At 43.1% G+C, this 20,559-nt stretch overlaps 1 protein-coding gene, 1 non-coding gene and 1 pseudogene across 3 annotated transcripts in view; all 3 read right to left on the reverse strand.

Annotated features, from left to right (window-relative positions):
* Positions 1-325: 325 nt before the first annotated feature.
* On the reverse strand, positions 326-9,746 carry LOC134732582 (putative uncharacterized protein encoded by LINC00269; annotated as a pseudogene).
* The window catches only part of LOC134732646 (uncharacterized), a 30,035-nt gene continuing 10,607 nt past the window's right edge, over positions 1,132-20,559 (reverse strand). Inside the window, exon 3 of one of the 2 annotated variants that reach the window (XR_010115997.1) lies at positions 1,132-1,244. The gene's annotated coding sequence lies outside the window, so the exon portion shown is untranslated. Of the gene's footprint in view, positions 1,245-2,993; positions 3,071-20,559 lie in introns of those variants that run through there. The other variant, XR_010115998.1, reaches the window with a different exon arrangement.
* LOC129464278 (small nucleolar RNA U13) lies at positions 17,756-17,855 on the reverse strand. Its single transcript, XR_008651517.1, has one exon. It is a non-coding gene; the product is annotated as a small nucleolar RNA U13 (small nucleolar RNA).

Genomic DNA, 20,559 nt, shown 5'->3' on the forward strand with positions numbered 1-20,559 from the left:
CCAAAAAAAAAGGTTAAAATAAAAATTTTTTATGTTAAATATATTTTACTATGATTTCTTAAAGGACAAATCCCTCTATTTCTCAAATTGGTAAAAATGTAATTCCCAAACAGTCCAGAACACACGTCAAAATTTTACTTAAATCATTAGTGGGACAGGTGCGGTGGCTCATGTCTGTAATCCCAGCACTTTGGGAGGCCGAGGCAGGTGGATCACGAGGTCAGGAGATGGAGACCATCCTGTCTAACATGGTGAAACCCCATCTCTACTAAGAATGCAAAAAAAAAAATTAGCTGGGCGTGGCGGCAGGCGCCTGTAGTCCCAGCTACTCGGGAGGCTGAGGCAGGAGAATGGCGTGAACCCAGGAGGCGGAGCTTGCAGTGAGCCGAGATTGCGCCACTGCACTCCAGCCTGGGCAACAGAGTGAGACTCCATCTCAAAAAACAAACAAATAAATAAATAAAAATAAATAAGTCATTAATGAAGTCTGAGAGTGGTGGCTCACACTTGTAATCTCAGCACTTTGGGAAACCGAAGTGGGAGGATCACTTGAGCCCAGGAGTTTGAGACCTGCCTGGGAAACACAGGGAGACTTCATTTCTACAAAACAATTTAAAAATTAGCTGAGTGTGGTAGCTCACGCCTGTGGTCCCAGCAATTCAGGAGGCTAAGGTGGGAGGACTGCTTGAGCCTGGGAAGTCAAGGCTGCAGTGAGCCATGATCATCCCACTGCACTCCAGCCTGAGTGATAGAGCGAGACCCTGCCTTAATGAGGAAACCAGCAGAATGACAACAATGATTCAATAGGATATGAGAAACCTGGATTTATACAAAGTGATAAAATAAATATGGTAATAAACCTGCTGTTTTAAATATAAAATCAGTCAGTGTCCTACAGGGAAATAAAATCATAACCTTAGGGTTATATTATTTATTTATTTATTTTTTTAGAGAGAGGATCTTGAGCTGTTGCCCAGGCTGGAGTACAGTGGTGCAATCACAGCTCATTGCAGCCTCAAACTCCTGTGCTCAAGTGATTCTCCACCTCAGCCTCTCCAGTAGATAGGAGTACAGGCACATGCCACCATGCCTAGCTAATTTTTTTTTTTTTTGTAAAGATGATCTTGCTTTGTTGCCCGGGCTGGTCTCAAACTCCTGGGCTCAGTGATCCTCCTCCATTGGCCTCTCAAACTGCTGGGATTACAGGCATGCACCACTATACCTGGCTGGAGTTATATCCTTTTCTAAACAGAAAAAAAAAAAAAAAAAAAAAAAAAACCTATCACAGGGTATTAGTCAGCTCTGGGTGCCCTATTAGAATACCACAGACTGGGTGGCTTTAACAATAGAAATTTGTTTTCTCATAGCTCTGAAAGCTGGAAAGTTTAAGATCAAGGTGCCATCAAGGTTGGTTTCTGGTGAGGCCATTCTTCATGGTTTACAGATGGTCACACTCTCACTGTGTCCTCATGCGGCCTCTTCTCCATGTGCATGCAAAGAAAGGAAAAGCTCTTTTATAGCTCTTCCTGTTGTTAGTAGGACACCAGTCTTAGTCTAGTCCTATTAGAGTGAAGACCACCCTTACGACTTCACTTAACCTTAATTACCTCCTTATGTAGGCCCCATCCCCGTATAAAGTCACATTGGGTGTTAGGGCTTCAGCATAATTATTTTCGGGGGAGATACAATCCATAAATGCACACCTTACATCATGTTTTCTACAATTCAATCTCCAATTTCACAAACTAGTAAAATGCCTAGGCTCTAACCACTTATAAACAGAAAATCAAGTTATAGTCCCAAGAGAACCAGAAGACCTTCAGCCTAATTAATTAAAAAATGCTGTAGCAGAATTTTTTTTTTTTTTTTTGACATGGAGTCTTGCTCTGTCGCCCAGGCTGGAGTGCAATGGCACAATCTCGGCTCACTGCAAGCTCTGCCTCCCGGGTTCACGCCATTCTGCCTCAGCCTCCTGAGTAGCTGGGACTACAGGCACCTGCCACCATGCCTGGCTAATTTTTTTTGTATTTTTAGTAGAGACGGGGTTTTACCATGTTAGCCAGGATGGTCTCGATCTCCTGACTTCGTGATCCGCCCGCCTCAGCCTCCCAAAGTGTCTAATTCATTTTAGTACCTACATAATCAACCCAGAGATACATGTTCTACAAATAATCTAATAATCTAATCGTTCCCCAATTATGAACAGACAGGGTTTTTTCCCAACTTTTTTTTTTTTTTTTTTTTTTTTTTTTTTTTTTTTTTACAAAAGCACTACAAATAGTGTTGCTTTAATATCTTTGGGCTGTGAACCATGGCTCATGCCCTTAATCCTAACACTTTAGGAGGCCGAGGCAGGAGGATTGCTTGAGCCCAGGAGTTCAAGACCAGCCTGGGCAAAAAAGTGAGACCCTGTCTCTACAAAAAAATTTTTAAAAAGTTAGCCAGGCGTGGTGGTCTCAAGTTGTCCCAGCTACTCAAGAGTTTGAGGTGGGAGGATCACTTGAGCCTGGGAGGTGGAGACTGTACAAGCTGAGCTCACACCACTGCATTCCAGCTTGGGTGACAGAGCAAGACTCTGTCTCAAAAACAAACGAACAAAACGAAACAACTCTTTGGATATATGTTTCTCGATGCAAATGCTTCTATTCCTGTAAGATGGAGTCTTAAAAACAGGGATATCTAAATCAAAGGAATAGATATTCTAATCTAACATGCCCTTTTATGAGTTTTGGCAGTTTGAGGTGTTAGTCCTGTGTATATTTCCAATCTAGTTAGGTCAAAACAATCCTACCAAGATTGAAAATACTAATACCCTGTGAGATATAGGCATCCCATAAGAAGATGAGAAGTGTATTTTATGCCAGAAACTTAATGACAATGACTGCTCAATAGCTGAATACAAAAAAAAAATCTTTATTCGTTCAAAAATGTTATTTTTCAGTTAAAAAACAAAACTGACACAGAACAGCTAGGATGAAAAAAACAAAAATCCTTGAATGATGTCTACAACCAAACTAGATGGTACAGCAATCCCTGGAACTCCAAAACACCAGCAGGTACCACCAAAGCACTAAAAGGCACAAGAGATAAATGGTATCAGCATCTGTGCAGGAGGAAGCAGAAGGAAGAAACAGGGCACCAGACATGTAAAAATTCCAAAACTGGCCGGGCACAGTGGCTCACTTTGGGAGGCTGAGGTGGGCAGATCTCCTGAGGTCAGGAGTTTGAGAACAGCCTGGCCAACATGGTGAAACCCTGTCTCTACTAAAAATACAAAAATTAGCCATGTGTGGTGGCGGGAGCCTGTAACCCCAGCTACTTGGGAGGCTGAGGCAGGAGAATTCGCTTGAACCCAGGAGGCAGAGGTTGCAGTGAGCCAAGATGGCGACACTGGGCTCCAGCCTGGGCGACAAGAACGAAACTCTCTCTAAAAGTAAAATAAAATAAAATAAATTCCAAAACAACCAATAGGCACTCACTGGGACTCTCAGATGGCCAATTTGAAAATAATATCGGAAACCCCAAGGGTTTCGGTGCAAGGTATCTCCAGTAAGATATGAATAGGCTGGGAGAGATCTCCCCATAAGCTCTCAAAACTAACCAGCTAAATCTCTTCCCAGGAGTGTTGAGGATTTAAGCAGTTTTTGAACAAAGGGCACAAAGGAAAGATAAGGGTTCCAGTAAAACAGAGGGGCCAACAGAGATGCAGTCAGATCTCAGAAAGTAGGATGCCCTATATTTACACTCCTCATAAAAACAACAGAAGGTGGCACTATAGATGTGCAAAATTAGAAAGACAATATTAAATTACACCTTCCTTCTTAAAGTTTGAGAAGCTAATTTAAAGTCAAAATAAATAATAGGCCAGGCACAGTGGCTCACGCCTGTAATCCCAGCACTTTGGGAGGCCATGGCGGGTGCATCACTCCAGGTCAGGAGTTCGAGACCAGCCTGGCCAAAATGCTGAAACCCCATCTCTACTAAAAATACAAAATTAGCTGAGTGTGGCGGCATGCGCCTGTAATCCCAGCGACTCAGGAGGCCAAGGCAGGAGAATCTCTTGAAATCAGGAGACAGAGGTTGCAATGAGCTGAAATCACACCATTACACTGCAGCCTGGGGAACAAGAGGCAAACTCTGTCCCAAAAATAAATAAATAAATAAATAAACAAACAAATAAACAAATGAAGAGGATCCACATTAAATCTCATACAAAGTTAATATTTTTTAAAAGGAAAAATAAAATAAAAAAAATCAGTTACCTATAGAAAATAAAAGGACAGCTGAGCAACGTGGCTCATGCCTATAGTGCCAGCACTTTGGGATGTCAAGGCAGGAGGATCATTTGAGCCTAGGAGTTTGAGACCAGCCTGGGCAACATGGCAAGACCCAGTCTTTTACCAGAAATTTTAAAAATTAGCCCAGGCCGGGCGCGGTGGCTCACGCTTGTAATCCCAGCATTTTGGGAGGCCGAGGCGGGCGGATCACGAGGTCAGGAGATCGAGACCACGGTGAAACCCCGTCTCTACTAAAAATACAAAAAAATTAGCCGGACGTGGTGGCGGGCGCCTGTAGTCCCAGCTACTCAGAGAGGCTGAGGCAGGAGAATGGCGTGAACCTGGGAGGCGGAGCTTGCAGTGAGCCGAGATTGCGCCACTGCACTCCAGCCTGGGCGACAGAGCAAGACTCCGTCTCAAAAAAAAGAAAAAAAAAAAAAAAAAAATTAGCCCAACATGGCGGTGCATACCTGTAATCCTAGCTACTCGGGGGCTGACATGGGAGGACTGCGTGAGCCCAGGCGGTCGGGACTGCGGTGAGTTGTGATCACATCACTGCACTCCAGCTTGGGAGACAGAGTAAGACACTGTCTTAAAAATAACAAAAACGAAACTACAATTTAGCCAGGCGCGATGGAGCATGCCTGTAATCCCAGCACTTTGGGAGGTCAAGGTAGGAGGATCACTTGAGCCCAGGAGTTTGGGACCAAGCTGGGAAACATGGAGAAATTCCGTCTCTACATAAAAGACCACAATTAGCCAAGCACGATGGCACACCTGTAGTCCCAGCTACTCGAGAGGCTGAGGCAGGAGAATCCCTTGAATCCAGGAGGCAGAGGTTGCAGTGAGCTAGAGATCACAGCACTGCACTCCAGCCTGGGTGATAAAGTGAGACTCCATCTCAAAAAAAAAAAAAAAAAAATTACTTGAAGGCCAATTAAAGAGTTTCCAACTAAATAAAGATGAGGCAGTTCGAGCAAGAAATAAAGAAAATAATTGCATTAGACTAAAACACATCAGATATGTTTAAAACCATGAGCTAATAAATGATGTTGCTTGCAAAAAGAATTGGTCACCTTTGGTGAAAACAAGAAAATAATCTCTTCATTTCATAACTTAAATAAAGAGAAAAATGTGTGTATTTATCTTGCCTTTCCTAACAACTCTACCACTGAGTAACCAGATCGAAAATTACGAGGTTTCTTATTAAATAAGTATTCCAACAAATAAATGAAAAAAATAATGTTATATAGATTATATTATATTATTTTATTTTATTTTTTTTATACCGAGTCTCATTCTGTCTCCCAGGCTGGAGTGCAGTGGCACCATCTCGGCTCACTGCAACCTCCGCCTCCTGGGTTCGAATGATTCTCCTGCCTCAGCCTCCCATGTAGCTGGGATTACAGGCGCCCGCCACCATGCCCAGCTAATTTTTGTATTTTTAATAGAGACGAGGTTTCACCATGTTGGCAAGGCTGGTCTGCAACTCCTGACCTTGGGTTATCCACCCGCCTCGGCCTCCCAAAGTGCTAGGATTACATACGTGATCCACCACTCCCAGCTATGATATAATTTGAATATTACCATTTTGCAACCTCTAATGAATAAAGAATCTAAGCATTGAGTATCAATGGCTACTAATAATGAGAAAAGAAAGACAATCTGATGTTATATGCCACATAATAAAAAAACAAGCCACCACTCTTTAAGTAGACTTCCCCCTAAATTACATGGTAATATGATTAAACCTCTAGATGCAATTACCAATTTGCAGGAAATTCAGAGGACAGAGGAAAATGTTAATTTACACCAGGGGAATGCAGTCAGCAAAACTAAAACTGAGTGAAATTTTGGCCGGGCATGGTGGCTCACGTCTGTAATACCACCACTTTGGGAAGCGAAGGTGGGCAGATCACACAAGGCCAGGAGTTCGAGACCAGCCATGGTCAACACAGTGAAATCTCGTCTCTACTAAAAATACAAAAAAAAAAAAAAATTAGCCGGGCATGGTGGTGAATGTCTGTAATCCCAGCTACTCAAGAGGCTGAGGCAGAAGAATCACTTGAATCTGGGAGGGAGAGGTTGCAGTGAGCTGAGATCTCACCTGGGCAACTCCAGCCTGGGTGACAGAATGAGATCCTGTCTTAAAAACAAACAAAACAAAACAACAACAACAAAAAAACCTGAGTGAAATTCTATAGACAAATTGTCCAGCTTCTTCAATAAATCGTGAAAAACAAGGGAGGCTTCATGGGTGTATGACAGGGCAGTGGTACAGGGCTCCACGCTTAGAAGACCTGTACTATGTTTAATGCTCTGCTGTCACTATCTTGAAAATATTAATTGTTTTGGCTGGGCGTGGTGGCTCACACCTGTAAACCCAGCACTTTGGGAGGCTGAGGCAGGCAGATCACCTGAGGTCGGGAGTTTGAGACCAGCCTGACCAACATGGAGAAATGCCACCTCTACTAAAAATGCAAACTTAGCCGGGTGTGGTGGTGCATACCTGCAATCTCAGCTACTTGGGAGGCTGAAGCAGGAGAATCGCTTGAACCTAGGAGGCGGAGGTTGCGATGAGCCGAGGTCGTGCCATTGCACTCCAGCCTGGGCAACAAGAGTGAAACTCTGTCTCAAAACAAAAAACAAAAAACAAAAAAAAAAAAAAGAAAGAAAAGAAAAGAGAAAGAAAAGAAAAAAGAAGATATTAGCAGTTTTTGAACAGGGTCATAAATTATGCAGCTTCTTTTGCAAAGATAGATAAAAGATGGATATAGAACCTAGAGATTCCTATAGATTAAAAATACCGGACCAGTATTTTTAATCTAATACGTGTATTTTTTTTTTATTTTTTATTTTTGAGACACAGTTTCACTCTTGTTGCCCAGGCTGGAGTGCAGTATCGCTATCTCTTCTCACTGCAAACTCTGCCTCCCGGGTTCAAGCGATTCTCCTGCCTCAGCCTCCTGAGTAGCTGGGATTAAAGCAAGCGAAAACATGCCCAGCTAAATTTTGTAAATTTTGTATTTTTAGTAGCAAGGGGTTTCACCATGTTGACCAGGATTCTTTCGAACTCCTGACCTCAATTGATCCACCCGCCTCGGCCTCCCAAAGTGCTGGGATCACAGGCGTGAGCCACTGCACCCAGCCTAAAGTACATATTTTTAAGACAAATAAATAAAACAGTACTCAAAGCCCACTTTCTGTAAACATTGTTGTAATCCTGAATGGCAATTAGGCAGCTAAGTTCCTTATCTCAGTAATGGAGAGAAAAATAATTCACACTAGAACCAATCTTCAGTAAAGAAAGATGGGACAGTGTACAATCCTCTGGCGTGGATCCTCTTATCCTAGCTTAAGAAACCCAAACAAGCAACACTGCTTAAGCACCTTCCAGGTATCAAACAAAGACTTGTTTCTTTAAACTTTTTCTTAAGACAGGGTCTCACTCCGTGACCCAGGATGGAATGCAGTGGCACAATCATGGCTCACTACAGCCTCGACCTCCTGGGCTACACCGATTCTCCCACGTCAGCCTTCTGAGTATCTGGGACTACAAACACACACTGACAGGTGAAGCCAGCTGCGCTCTCTGGGTCTGGTGGGGACTTGGAGAACTTTTCTGTCTAGCTAGAGGATTGTAAATGCACCAATCAGCACTCTGTCTAGCTAGAGGATTGTAAATGTACCAATCAGCATTCTGTAAAAATGGACCAATCAGCACTCTGTAAAATGTACCAATCAGCACTCTATAAAACGGGCCAATCAGCACTTTGTAAAATGGACCAATCGGCAGGACATGGGCCACGCCAAATGAGGGAATAAAAGCTGGCCACCTGCGCTCGCAGCGGTGACGTGCTTAGGTTCCCTTTGACCGGTCGGAAGTTTGTTGTTCGGGTTGTTGCAGCTTTTTTTTTTTTTTTTTTTTTTTTTTTTTTTTTTTTGGGTTGGCAGCATCTTGAAGAGCTGTAATACTCATCGCGAGGGTCTGCGTTTTCTTCTGTGGACCAAGAACCCGCCGCAAGGAACAAACTCCGGACGTGTACTGTGACACTCGCCGGAAGGAACAGACTAACTTGGGACGTGCCACGTTTAAGAGCTGTAACACCATGAGGGCCACGGCTTTTTTTTTTTTTTTTTTTTTTTTTAATTGAGACAGGGTTTCGCTATGTTGCCAAGGCTGGAGTGCAGTGGCGCCATCTCGGCTCACTGGAAGCCCCGCCTTTTGGGTTCACGCCATTCTTTTGCGTCAGCTTCTCCAGTAGGTGGGACAACGGCCGCCCGCCTCCATGCCTCGCTATTTTTTTTGTATTGTTAGTGTAGACGAGGGTTATACTGTGTTAGCCCGGATGGTCTTGATCTGCTGACTTCGTGATCTGTTTTCCGCGGCCTTCCAAAGTGCTGGGATTAGAGGCGGGAATCACAGCACCCCGCCACGGGCGCTAGCGAGACCAAGAACCCACCAGAAAGGAATAAATTCTGGACGCAACCCTACTGTGCTGGGCTAATTTTTAAATTTTTTTTAGAGCTGCGGATCTCGATATGGTTCCCTGGCTCATATCAAGCTCATAAGCTGAAGCAATCCTGGCTCAGTTTAGGTGCTAGGTTTACAGGCTTGTGCCCGCTTACCCTGCAGAAACTTAACTTTTAAAAAATTTTATATCCAGGCCACGCCCGGGGGCTTATGCCTGTGATCTCAGCGCTTTTGGAGGTCGAGGCGGGCGGCTCACTTGAGGTCGAGCTTGAAATCATTCTGTGCAACATGGTGAAATGCCGTCTGTACTAAAAATACAAAAATTAGCGGGGGGTGGGGGTGCCCTTGTAATACCAGCTGCTCGGGAGGCGGAGGTAGGAGAGTCACTTAAACCCAGGAGGCGGGGGTTGCTGTGAGCCGAGATCGTGCCCCTGGGCGACAGAAAAAAGATTCCAGCTCAAAAAAAAAAAATGTGTATATATATACACACACACATATATACACCATGAGAGTGTTACAGACATCTTGAAGTAAGAGTCTATTTTATACATGTTTAATTCATAGGGCCTAATACACTTCTTCAGCACATAGTAAAGCACTCAGAAATTGAAAAGACAAAAGATTGTTAAAGGTGGCTTTAACCCAAACGAACTAAACATAGCCTGGGCTTAGAATTTGTTAGGAATGCCCAAAATTCACTATCGGGGCAATTAATCATCTCACAGGTATGACTGTGCTAAGCTCAGCCTTTTGTTTTACACGTTGTCTAATTCTCTAATTGTCAGATGTTCCAAAGTGTTTGCGTCAAAGATGTGCCTCATTCTTTTTTAAAAAAATTAAGGTGAAATTCACATAAAATTAGACATTTTAAAGTGTGCAATTCAGTGACATTTAGTATATTCACAATTTTGTGCAACCACCACCTTTATCAAGTTTTAAAACGTTTTCATCATCCCAAAAGAAAATCCAGTACCCATTAAGTAGTCAATACCCATTTTTCACTTTTCCAGCCCCTGGAAACCACCTATCTGGTTCCTGTCTCTATAGGTATACTTATTTGAGATACTTCATATAAATGAAGCCATACAGTATAAGATCTATTGTGTCTGGCTTCTTTCACTCACCATATTTTTGAGGTTCCTTCATGTTCTAGCATACATAAATACTTCATTACTTTTTAACAATAATATTCCATTGTATGTATAGACCACATTTTGTTTATCCTTTCGTCCATTAATGGATATTCAGGTTGTTTCCATCTTTCGTCTACTGTGAATAGTACTGTACAAAAATTCATGTATAAGTATTTGAACATCTGTTTTCAATTATTTTGAGCATAAACCCAGGAATGAATTGCTGGGTCAAATGATAATGTTTATCTTTTGAAGAACCACTAGTTTTCCACAGTAGCTGCTCCATTTTATATTCCCACTGGCAGTTTGGATGTGAAGTGGCACGTCATTGTGGTTTTCGTGTTCTTTTGTTTTTGTTTTTGAGACAGGGTCTTACCCTGTCGCTTAGGCTGGAATGCAGTGGTACAATCAAAGCTTACTACAGTTTTGACCTACTGGGCTCAGGTGATCCTCCCACCTCAGGCTCCTGAGTAGTTGGGATGACAGGCACATGACACCATGCCCTGCTAATTTTTGTATTTTTGGTAGAGACTGGGTCTCACCTTGTTGCCCAGGCTGGTCTCAAACTCTTGGGCTCAAGTGATCCACCCACCTCAAGTCTCCCAAAGTGCTAGGATTACAGGTGTGAGTTACCACGCCCAGCCAATTGTGGTTTTAATACACATTTTTCTAATGACTAATGACGTTGAACATCTTTTCATGTGCTAGTTGGACATGTTTTGGAGACATGTCTATTCAAGTCCTTAATCCATTTTTAATTGAGTTGTTTGCCTTTTTGTCACTGAGTTGTAAGAGTTCTTTATACATTCTGGATACTAAATTTTATCAGCTACATTATTTGCAAATATATTCTCCCATTATGAAGGTTGTCTTTTCACTTTCTTAGTAATTCCCTGGGATGGACAAAAGTTTTTAATATTGATGAAGTCTGATTTATTATTTCACTGCTCGGCTTTTGTGTTGTATCTAAGAAAACATAGGCACATCCAAGGTCATGAAGATTTGCCTCTATGTTTTCATCTAAGAATTGATTTTAGCTCTTATATCTAAGTCCTTAATCGACTTTGAGTTCATTTTTGTATATATAATTTTTGTAAAAATATACAAATTTCTTTTTTTTTTGGAGACAGAGTCTCACTCTTGCCCAGGCTGGGGTGCAGTGGTGCAATCTTGGCTCACTGCAGCCGCTGCCTCCCAGGCTCAAGCGATTCTCTTGCCTCAGCATCCCAAATAGCTGGGATTACAGGCGTGCAACCACACCCAGCTGATTTTTTATTTAGAAAAGAGACGGGGTTTCACCGTGGTGGCAGTGTGGTCTTGAACTCCTGATCTCAAAGTGATCCACCTGCCTCGGCCATCGAAGTGCTGGGGTTACAGGCATGAGCCACCTCGCCTGACCAAATTTCATTTTTTTCTACTTGGATGTTCATTGTCCTACTCTCATTGGTTTTATTTTATTTTTTATTTTTTATTGAGACTGAGTCTCACTCTGTCGCCCAGGCTGGAGTGCAGTGGCAACATCTCAGCTCACTGCAACCTCTGCCTCCTGGGTTCAAGGAATTCTACCACCTCAGTCTCCTGAGTACCTGGGATTACAGGCTCATGCCACCACACCCAGCTAATTTTTTTATTTTTAGTAGAGATGGGGTTTCGCCATATTGGTTAGGCTGTTCTCAAACTCCTGACCTCAAGTGATCCGCCCACCTCAGCCTCCCAGAGTGCTGGGATTACAGATGTGAGTCACTGCACCCCACCCCCACCCCCATTTGTTGAAGATACTTTTTTTTCCCCAATTTGCCAGAGCAGTTAAGCAAGAAAAAGTAATAAAGGGCATTCAAGTTGTAAAGGTACAAATAAATTATCGTTTTCCATAGAGGACAATTTATATGTACAAAACTTTAAGATTCCTGGCCAGGCACAGTGGCTCACACCTGTAATCCCAGCACTTTGGGAGGCCGAGGAGGGCAGATCACGAGTCAGGAGTTCGAGACCAATCTGACCAACATGGTGAAATGCCCTCTCTACTAAAAATACAAAAATTATCTGGGCGTGGTGGCACGTGCCTGTAATCCCAGCTACTAGGGAGGCTGAGGCAGGAGAATTGCTTGAACCTGGGAGGCAGACGTTGCAGTGAGCGGAGATCATGCCATTGCAGTCCAGCCTGGGCGACAAAGTGAGACTCCATCTCAAAAAACAAAAACAAAAATAAAAAAACTTTAAGATTCCTTGAAAAACTGTTAGAACTAATAAATAAATTCAGCAAAGAAGCAGGACAAAAAGTCAACATGCAAAAGTCAGTTGCATTTCTACACACTAACAGTGAACAATCCAAAAAGAAAATTAAGAAAACAATTCCAACAGCTGGGCGCAGTGGCTCATGCCCGTGGCTCATGCCCGTAATCCCAGGACTTTGGGAGTCCAAGGCAGGTGGATCGCCTGAGCTCAGGAGTTCGAGACCAGCCTGGGCAACATGGTGAAACCCCATCTCTATTAAAATACAAAAAATTAGCCGGGTGTGGTGGCATGCACCTGTAATCCCAGCTACTTGGGAGGCTGAGGCAGAAGAATTGCTTGAACCCAGGAGGCGGAGGTTGTGATGAGCCGAGATCGCAGCACTGCACTTCTGCCTGGGTGACAGAGTGAGACTCCATCTCAAAAAAAGAAAAAAAAAAATCCAGTTACAAGAGCATCAAAAAGAATAAATATATAGGAATTAAATTAACCAAGAAGGTGGAAGATTTGTACAATCAAAACTACAAAAACGTTGCTGAAAGAAATAAAACACAAATGAATGGAAAGACATTCCGTGTTCAAGAACTGAAAGACTTAATATTGCAAGATGTCCGTATTAGCCAGAGAAATAGAGCCAATAGGATATACATAGATATATGAGTGTCTTTATTATAGGAATTAGCTCACCTGCTTATGGGGGCCAAGAAGTCCCACAATATGCTGTCTGAAAGCTGGGGAACTAGGAAAGCTGATGGTGTAATTCAGTCATGGTAGGAAGTCCTGTGAACTGGAGGTGGTGGAGAGGGTACCCTGCTGGTCCTAGAGTCTAAAGGCCCAAGAACCAAGAGCTCCAATTTCTAAGGGCAGGAGATGATGGTTGTCCCAGACCCAGGAGGGAAAAGAAAGAGAGGAAATATGCCTTTCCTTAATCATTTTGTTCTATTCAGGCCCTCAACGGATTGCAGGATGCTTACGCACATTAGTGAGGGCTGATAATCTTTACTCAATCTCCTGACTCAAATGCTAATTTCCTCTGGAAAGACCCTCACAGACCCATCCAGAAATAATGTTTTACCAGCTATCTGGGCATCCCTTAGCCCAGTCAAAGTGGCACAAAAAGTTGGCCATAACAATATCAATACTACCCAAAGGAATCTGCAGATTTTATGCAATGTCTCTCAAAATCCCAATTATGTCTTTTGTAGAAATAGAAAAGCCCACCCAAAATTTATATGAAATCTCAAGGGATCCTGAATAGCCAAAACAATCTTTAAAAGGAACAAAACTGAAAGACTTGCTTCCTGCTTTCAAACTTACTATAGAGCTACAATAATCAAAGAAGTATGGCACTGGCATAACAGACACATAGATCAATGGAACAGAATAGAGAGCCCACAAGTAAACGTTTGTGGCTATGGTCAAATTATTTTCTTTTTTTCTTAAATTTTGTATTTTTTGTAGAAAAATACAAAATGGTTTTGCCATGTTGCCCACGCTGGTCTCAAATTCCTGAGTTCAAGCAATTTGCCCACCTCAGCCTCCAAAAGTGTTGGGATTACAAGCATGAGCCATCATGCCCACCCTCAAATGATTTTCAACAAGAGTACAATACCATTCAAAGAGGAAAGGACAGTCTTTTCAACGAATGATACTGGGAAAACTGGATATTCACATGCAAAAGAATGAAGTTGGGACTCTTACCTTATAACATACACAAAAATTAACTCAAAATGAATCAAAGACTTAAATGTAAGTGCTAAGCTATAAAACTCTTTGAAAACAAAAGAAAATGTTCATCACATTGGATTTGGTAATGATCCCTTAGATCTGACAGTAAAGGTACAGTCAACAGGAGAAAAAATTGACAAATTGGACTTTGCAAAACTTAAAAAATTTTTTGCATGGAAAGATGCTGTCAACAGAGTAAAAAGGCAACCCACAGAATAGGAGAAAATATTTGTAAAACACATATCTGATAAGAGATTGATTTCCAGTCTATAGATATATAACTCCTAAAATTCAACAACAAGGAAACAAATAACCTGATTCAAAAATGGGCAAAGGGCTGGCCACAGTGCCTCATGCCTGCACTTTGGGAGTCCGAGGTAGGTGGATCACCCGAGGTCAGGAGTTCAAGACCAGCCTGACCAACAACGTGAAACCCTGTCTCTACTAAAAATACAAAAATTAGCCGGGCATGGTGGTGAGTGCCTGTAATCCCAGCTACTTGGGAGACTGAGGCAGGAGAATCACTTGAACCCGGGAGGCAGAGGTTGCAGTGAGCCGAGATGGTGCCACTGTACTCCAGCCTGAGTGACAAGAGCGAAACTCCATCTCAAAAAAAAAAAAAAAAAGACAAAGGAATTGAATAGACATTTCTCCAAACAAGATACATGAATGCCAATAAGCACATGAAAAGATGCTCAACATCTCTAATAATCAGAGAAATGCAAATCAAAACCACAATTGGATACCACCTTACATCAATTAGAATAACTACTATCAAAAAGCTACTACCGGCCAGGTGCAGTGGCTTGCGCCTGTAATCCCAGTACCTTGGGAGGCCAAGGCAGGCAGATCACTTGAGGTGAGGAGTTCGAGACCAGCCTGGCCAACATGGTGAAACCCCGTATCTACTAAAAATATGAAAATTAGCTGGGTGTGATGGTGCACGCCTGTAGTCCCAGCTACTCGGGCAGCTGACACAGGAGAATCGATTGAACCCAGGAGGCTGAGGTTGCAGGCAGCTGAGATCATGCCATTGCACTCCAGCATGGGCAACAGAGCAAGACTCCATCTCAAAAAAAAAAAAAAGTAATCAAAAAGTAATCAGTGTTGGCAAGAATGTGAAGAAATTGGAACCCTTGTGCACTGTTGGTGGGAATGTAAAATGGTACAGATGCTGTGGAAAACAGCCAAAAATTTAAAATGTAATTACTATATAATCCAGTGATTTCACTTCAGTGTATATAGTCAAAAAAATGAAAACAGGGTCTTCAAGATATCTTTGTATACCCACATTTATAGCAGCATCATTCACAATAGCTAAAATGTGGAAGCAACCTTAGTGTCCATCGGCAGGAGTGGATAAGCAAGATGGGGTACATACATACAATGGAATATTGTTTAGTCTTTTCTAATTTTTTTTTTTTTTTTTTGTATTTTTAGTAGAGACGGGGTTTCACCATGGTCTCGATCTCCTGACCTCATGATCCACCCGCCTCGGCCTCCCAAAGTGCTGGGATTACAAGCGTGAGCCACCGCACCCGGCCCTAGTCTTAAAAAGGAAGGAAATTTGGACATATGCTGCCACATGGATGAACCTTAAGGATATTACAGTAAGTGAAATAAGGCAGTCACAAAATGAAAAATACATAATATTCCACTTACATAATGCTATGGTTTGGATGTTGTTTGTCTCCACCAAAACTCATGTTGAAATTTGTTCCCCAATGTAGTGGTGTTGAAAGACGGAGCCTAGTGGGAAGTGTTTGGGTCATGGGGATGGATCCCTCATGAATAGCTGAATGCCTTCCCAAGGGGGCAGGTTCTTACTCTCACAGGAATGGGTTGGTTCCCATTAGAGTAGGAGTGCAGCATGAGGTTCTCACCAGAAATGAAGCAGATGCCGGCACCATGCCCCTTCAACTTCCCAGCTTGCAGAACCGTAAGCTAAACAAAACTTCTTTTTTTTTTTTTGAGACGGAGTCTCGCTCTGTCGCCCAGGCTGGAGTGCAGTGGCGCAGTCTCGGCTCACTGCAAGCTCCGCCTCCCGGGTTCACGCCATTCTCCTGACTCAGCCTCCGGAGTAGCGGGGATTACAGGCGCCCTCCACTGCACCCAGCTAATTTTTTGTATTTTTAGTAGAGACGGGGTTTCACCGTGGTCTCGATCTCCTGACCTCATGATCCGCTCACCTTGGCCACCCAAAGTGCTGGGATTACAGGCGTGAGCAACCGCCCGGCCAATAAACTTCTTTTTAAAAGAAATCATCCAGTCACAGGTATTCTGTTTAGCAACACAAAATAGACAAAGACACATAAGCTACCTTGAGCAGTCAAATTCAGACATACAGAAAGTAGAATGCTGGTTGTCAGGGGAAATAGGGAGTTATTGTCTAATAGGTATAGAGCTTCATTTTTTGCAAGATAAGAAAAGTTCTGAAAATGGGTGATGGTGATGGTTACACAACAATATGAATGAAGTTAGTACCATTGAACTGTACACTTAAAAATAGTTAATAGGGTAAATTTTATATGTATTTTATCACACTTTTTGAAAAATTTTAGGCCAGGCGAGGTAGCTCACGCCTGTAATCCTAGCACTTTGGGAGGTCGAGGCAGGCGGATCACTTGAGGTCAGGAGTTTGAGACCAGCCTGACCAAAATGGTGAAACTCCGTCTCTACCAAAAATATAAAAACTTAGCCAGTGTAGTGACACGTGCCTGTAGTCGCAGCTACTCAGGGGGTTGAGGCAGGAGAATCACTTGAACCTGGGAGGCAGAGGTTGCACTGAGCCGAGATCATGCCATTGCACTCCAGCCTGGGTGATAGAGGGAGACTCCATCTCAAAAAAAAAAAAAAAAAAAAGAGCCAGGCGTAGTGGCTCACGCATGTAATCGCAGCACTTTGGGAGGCCAAAGGTGGGTGGATCACCGGAGGTCAGGAGTTTGAGACCAGCCTGGCCAACATGGTGAAACCCTGTCTCCACTAAAAATACAAAAATTAGTGGGGCATGGTGGTGGGTGCCTGTAATCCCAGCTACTCGGGAGGCTGAGGCAGGAGAATGGCGTGAACCCGGGAGGCGGAGAGTGCAGTGAGCCAAGATTGCACCATTGCACTCCAGCCTGGGCGACGAGCAAGACTCCATCTCAAAAAAAAAAAAAAAAAAAAAAAAAAAAAAAAAAAAAAATTTAAGAGAAAAGGACATTGGAGCCATCTTTATTTAATTTCAGATTCAGTGGGTACATGTTTAGGATTGTTTCATGGATATTTTGTGTGATGCTGAAGTTTTGAGCTTCTATTGAACCTTCACGTCACCCAAATAGTGAACATAGTATGTAATAGGTAGTTTTTCAACCCTTTTCCCCTCTTTTCCTCCCCGCTTTTTAGAGTCCCCAGTGTCTATTGTTCCTATCTTTATATCCATGTGTACTCAGTGTTTAGCTCTCATATATAACTGAGAACACGCAGTATTTGGTTTTCTGTTTTGGTGTTAATTCACCTAGGATAATGGCCTCCAGCTGCTTCCATGTTGCTGCGAAGGAAACAATAACATAATTTTTTTTTTTTTTGCTATGGAGTCTTGCTCTGTCACCAGGCTGGAGTGCAGTGGCATGATCTCAGCTCACTGCAAGCTCCGCCTCCCAAGTTCAAGCGATTCTCCTGCCTCAGCCTCCCGAATAGCTGGCACTACAGGCGCACACCTCCACACCTAGCTAATTTTTGTATTTTTAGTAGAGACAAGGTTTCACCATGTTGGCCAGGATGGTCTCCATCTCTTGACCTTGTGATCTGCCTGCCTCGGCCTCCCAAAGTGCTGGGATTACGTGTGAGCCGCTGCGCCCGGCAATAGTGTCATTATTTTTTATGGCTGCATAATATTCCATGGTGCATATGTACCAGATTTTCTTTTTTTTTTTCCGGTAATGTGCCGATGTCATAACAAGGTTTGTGGGTGGCACATCTCACACATGCGGGTAAACACCCAGTTCTCACACTCATGAACTTCAAAAGGATCCCAGATTTTCTCTATCCAATCTGCTGGTAGAGGGCACCTAGGCTGATAACTTTGCTGTGATGAACATACTAGTGCAGATGTCTTTTTGGTAGAACAATTTATTTTCCTTTGGGTATATACCCAGTAATGGGACTGCTGGCTCAGGTGGCAATTCTATTTTTAGTTCTTTGAGAAATCAAACTACTTTCCACAGGGGCTGAACTAATTTACATTCCCACCAACAGTGTATGAGTGTTCCCTTTTTTCCATAGCCTCACCCACATCTGTTATATTTTGACTTTTTAATAATAGCCATTCTGACTGGTATCTCATTATGATGTTAATTTGTGTTTCTCTGATTATTAGTGATGATGAGTATTTTTTCATATGTTTATTTGGAGCCAAATTTAATAGCTGTCACTAGCTGTAGTTGGCTGAATAATGGACCCCAAAGCTATCAGGTCCTAATCCCTAAAATCTGTGTATGTTTTCTTACATGGCAAACATTTGCAAATATGATTAAATTAAGGATTATGAGTTAGGGAAAGTGTGGAATAATCAGGATGGGCTCTAAAAGCAATCACATATATTCCTACAAGAGGGATGCCAAGGGAGATTTAACATCCAGAAGAGGAGAAAGCAATGTGACCATGGAAGTGAAGATTGGAATGAGCCGGGCAATGTGGATCACATCTCTAATCCCAGCTACTTGAAAAGCTGAAGTGGGAGGCTCTCCCGAGCCCAGGAATTAGAGACCAGTCTGGGCAACATAGTGAGACCTTCCATCTCTAAAAATAAATAAATATTAGCTGGGTGTGGTGGTGCACACCTGAAGTCCCAGCCACTTAGGAGACTGAGGTGGGAGGATCCCTTGAGTTCAGGAGTTTGAGGTTGCAGTGAGCTGTGATCACGCTACTGCACTCCAGCCTCGGCAACGGAGCAAGACTCTGTCTCAAAAAGAAAAAGAAAAAGAAATAAAGAAAATCAAGTCCCAGGTTCTGCTTCATAGGTGATTCATAAGTATTTGATGAATGAGTCACTGACTTGGGAGACCTAAGACACTTAATCCAGCTCCTGGAGTGGGAGGAAAGAGGTCCTTTTGAGAGGCAACAACCAAAGTTGCAAGAGCCTTTAAAGATCCCCCAGTCCCACCCACTTCTCACCCCCAAACCAGGATTTACAGATGGGAGAAGTGATCCTGGAGAGGTGAAGTCCTTGCCCAATGCACTCTGTGGCACAGATGGGCTGGAACCCTGGTCTACATAACAACCAAGTCAAGTTTTTATTGAGTACCTACTGGGTGCCAGGCATGGGGTTGGGTGTGGGAGGCCCAGATGAGTATGGGGTGAGCCCAGCTGTACCTTTCTGCCTTCCTGAGAGCAACAGGAAAGAATGGTTCAGACAGGAAGACGCCTCTGACGTGGTGGTTCTCAAACTGGAGAGGACAACAGCATCATCAGAGAAACATGTTTAAAATCGACTCTGGGCTGGGTGTGGTGGCTCACGTCTGTAATCCCAACACTTTGAGAGGCCAAGGTGGGTGGATCACAAGGTCAGGAGTTCGAGACTAGCCTGACCAACATGGCAAAACCCCGTCTCTACTAAAAATACAAAAATTAGCTGGGTGTGGTGACACGTGCCTGTAATCACAGCTATTCAGGAGGCTGAGGCAGGAGAATCGCTTGAACCTGGGAGGCAGAGGTTGTAGTGAGGCGAGATCATGCCACTGCACTCCAGCCTGGGCGACAGAGCAAGACTCTGCCTCAATAAATAAATAAATAAATACATACATACATACATACATACATACATAAAATTGACTCTGTCTGGAAACCACTGGCCTGGGCTCTTCAAAACTGTCAGTGTCATGAGAGAGGGAAAGGCCGAGGGGCCATTCCAGATTGAAGGAGACCTAAAAGACATGGCAAGTAAATGCAACCCCTGTTCCTGGCCCAGATCCTGGTCAGGGGAGGAGGATCATCCACAATGGAAAATATTGGGGCCATTGATACAGTCTGAATACTAGATAATATTATTCTATCAGTATGAGTGATACTTGCTCTGTCATTATGGCTGCAATGCTCTTGTTCTTTAATACATGCTGAGGATTTAAAGATAAAGAGACATTATGCCTGAAACTATCTCCAAAATTAAGTATGGGCCTATAAAAGGGATTTTTTTTTTTTTTTTTTTTTTTTGAGGTAGAGTCTCACTCTGTTACCCAGGCTGGAGTGCAGTGGTGTGATCTCGGCTCACTGCAACCTCTGGCCTCCTGGGTTCAAGTGATTCTTGTGCCTCAGCCTCCCAAATAGCTGGGATTCCAGGCATGCACCACCATGCCCAGCTAATTTTTGTATTTTAGGTAGAGAGGGGGTTTCGTCATATTGACCAGGCTGGTCTCAAACTCCTGGCCTCAAGTGATCTACCCGACTCAGCCTCCCAAAGTGCTGGGATTACAGTCATGAGCAACTGCGCCTGGTCTATAAAAGGGATTTCAAAGCAGATGTAACAAAACGTTAGTGATCAGAGAATCTGAATGAAAGAGTAGACATAATTATTCATATTATCTTAAATACAACTCTGTAAGTTTGAAATTTCTCCTTTGACCTTGAATTGTTTTGAAGCCCACTTTTTTATTTTTGAGATGGGGTCTCACTCTGTTGCCCAGGCTCAAGTGCAGTGGCCCAATCTTGGCTCACTGCAACCTCCACCTCCTGGGTTCAA

The sequence above is a fragment of the Symphalangus syndactylus genome, chromosome 15, assembly GCF_028878055.3.
Source record: "Symphalangus syndactylus isolate Jambi chromosome 15, NHGRI_mSymSyn1-v2.1_pri, whole genome shotgun sequence".
Taxonomy (NCBI): domain Eukaryota; kingdom Metazoa; phylum Chordata; class Mammalia; order Primates; family Hylobatidae; genus Symphalangus; species Symphalangus syndactylus.